At 37.5% G+C, this 2747-nt stretch overlaps 1 protein-coding gene across 4 annotated transcripts in view; it reads right to left on the bottom strand.

The window, feature by feature from the left end:
* LOC101858480 (interferon-induced helicase C domain-containing protein 1) overlaps positions 1–2318 on the bottom strand; it is a 24612-nt gene extending 22294 nt beyond the window's left edge. For 2 of the 4 annotated variants that reach the window (XM_035969007.1, XM_005095454.3), the window contains exon 1: positions 2225–2318. The gene's annotated coding sequence lies outside the window, so the exon portion shown is untranslated. The other 2 variants (XM_005095453.3, XM_005095452.3) reach the window with 2 other exon arrangements.
* Positions 2319–2747: the final 429 nt, after the last annotated feature.

Here is a 2747-nt window from a genome sequence, read left to right as displayed (position 1 = left end):
TGACGGGATGACGGAAAGAATGACAGGGAGAGAAAAAAATTAAATTCTGTGTGTGATACGAACTGTTCTAGGCAACTGAGAAAGCCTAGGGACTGTTCAATTATTTAAGAGTTTTATGTTATATAGCTAGTTTAAAAATCAAGAAGATCAAGAAGATTTAGAGCGGAGATGTGATCCCATGCTTTTTGTTCAGTAAAGTACGATAGGGAAAGCAGCGTTTTTAGTCCTTTCACACTTCAGATGGGGATAATTTATCACGACTAGTGCAGTAAAATTTACTGTTGCCTTGTTTGGTTTATTTTTGAACAGCGAAATCTTAAGTGAACCGGAATTATAAATTGTAGGATCTTAGGTGAAGACTACAACAATAGATTTTTAGATCCAAACCGAGTATAGTTTTATCAAACAAGACTCAAACTCTTATCAACCCACCCTACATCCTCCGTTCATCTGATATGGTTTGGTGTTTCTTTAAAATAGAAGATATTCATTATTATTGTTGTTGGGTATTGATTTCATATATTTTAATGTAGCCTCTCGATATCTATCTAGGCAACAGTAGTCTTATAGTAATTAGGAGATGAATGGGCTTAAAAACATAAAACAAGTCTGACTGACTGATTGAACTCAACACGCTAAGGTGTGTTATATGGTTAGTAAATATATGAAAACAAGATACATGTAGAAACCTAGACTCTAGATTTTGTCCCGTCAAAATAAAGGTATACTGCGCAAAGCATGTAATTTACACACACAATGGAAAGCAATATATACTTTAATTAAAATGTTTAATATGTATACATACACACACACGCACACATTAGAATAAGAATTTTTTTTTTAATCAAGCATCTCGGTCTTTCTTCAGTGTTGTTACAGTCCCCTTTCTGCCCAGGTTGGCCTTGGCAGGTAGCGCCGCAGCCAGCCTCTTATAAATGATAGTGACCTAAATTGTGTCGCTGGGGGTATAAAAACACTTTCATTCATATTTTTTTTAAAAAGGAAAACAACACCTGTGAAAACTTCTGTCCACTGCAACATCATATCGGTTCTTAAACTTAAACACAAAACAGGTGGAAGGCATTTAATTTTTTTTATTGACTTTCCTAATCTCGGAATAAAACCTTCTTTCTTATATATCTAGATTTCAGTGCGTGAGCGCAGCGCAGGTAGACCACAGTTCCGCTGCGAGAGAGGGCTCCTATCAGGCGTGCGGTGCCGCCCACAGAGCATCCTCCATTACTGTAAACTCCTTGGTGTGTGTGTAATTAAGAGTGAACGGGGGGGAGGGGGGGGGCATGGAAGCTTGTGGGATTTTTCTTGTTTACAGAAAATATTTTAGATTTTGCTTTGGGGGTGACTAATGCAAAATATGTTATTGCCAAAGTCGAGCAGTCTTGTTTTCTCGCAGTACCTTTTGAAGGCATTTTCAAATGAAGTATAGATCTAGATCTAGATCTAGTCCGGGAACGTTGCCCCAACCACAATTGAAGTAGATCTAGATCGATGTAGATCTAGAATATAGATCTTCTATTATATCAGAATATTCAGACATTTAAAAATCGATCCAGCTCTAGAAATTGAATTCGTGGCAAAAAACATGCTTCTTCCCAGTCCTCGCAGAATGAAAGTTAACGCCTTAATCTCGCAAATAACCAAAAAATCTCTAGAACGGATAAAACGTTCGGAGAAATAGACCAGAGGTCAAGTTTATTTTCCCGAGCTTTCGGAGAAATAGTCACATTCTTAAAGTTAAACACAAAATAAGTAGATCTAGAATCTAGATCTAGATCTAGAATCTAGATCTAGATCTATGTGTTGTACAGGGCTTTTCATTAATATCATATAGATCTAGACTCACCGTTTCCTAAAATTCTAAATTTAGTGCCTAATAGTAGAGGGTAAGTTTAAACAACAACATAATACATATGGATCAGGTGGATTCTAGATCTAGATCTATTCAGTAATCATGCTTCAGTCCAAGTCTAGATTTCTACGACTTCTTGTCGCAGTCAACATTCCAGGGTGCAGATTTAGAGATTGGCAGAGTTATCTATTTGAATGGACCTGGATTTATTTTAGGCCCTATGTAATCAAATCACCTTTTACTTGAGGGGATTTCCCTGACTTGAACACACAGGACATTTTACCTGTCAACAATCAAGAAAATAACAATTAATATAAATACAAAGTAGCTTAGGTAAACATTCAGTTGGACTCTTACCCTCCGCATGTCCGATTTCCTGGAAACACTGCAAACTGCAAGCCGCAAGCTGTTCCACATCAACTTTCAACTTTCAACTTCGACCCAAGTCTACTGTAAGGTCAAGGTGATAGATCGGACTCTTTGGGGGAGACAACTTTCATATAAACTAGTAATTAAGTAATAAAGAAGTTACCCCCCTTCTCATGAGTGTGCGTATCGGTCAGTACAATCAGTTCGTTATAATATACATGATGTATAATTATTTTGTAACTGACTATGGGTGAGTCGTGGATATTTCTTTCTGACCAAGAGATGAAATAAGATAAGAAAGCAATAACTCGATCTCTACAACGAGAAATTATCAGCGACGCGACGAATGCGTCATGCGAGTATATATTACTACTATATACCAATGATAGTCACTATCTTTGTATATACGCACTGGTCAACAGTCTCTCTCTCTCTCTCTCACAGTCTCTCTCTCTCTCTCTCTCTCTCTCTCTCTCTCTGGGGCGTGCTTGATACGTCAGTGCGTTTTTCA

This window comes from Aplysia californica, unplaced genomic scaffold (assembly GCF_000002075.1).
Source record: "Aplysia californica isolate F4 #8 unplaced genomic scaffold, AplCal3.0 scaffold00104, whole genome shotgun sequence".
Classification (NCBI taxonomy): Eukaryota; Metazoa; Mollusca; class Gastropoda; order Aplysiida; family Aplysiidae; genus Aplysia; species Aplysia californica.
The sequence above is the reverse complement of the archived record's forward strand: the minus strand, read 5'-3'. Positions and strand labels throughout refer to the sequence as shown.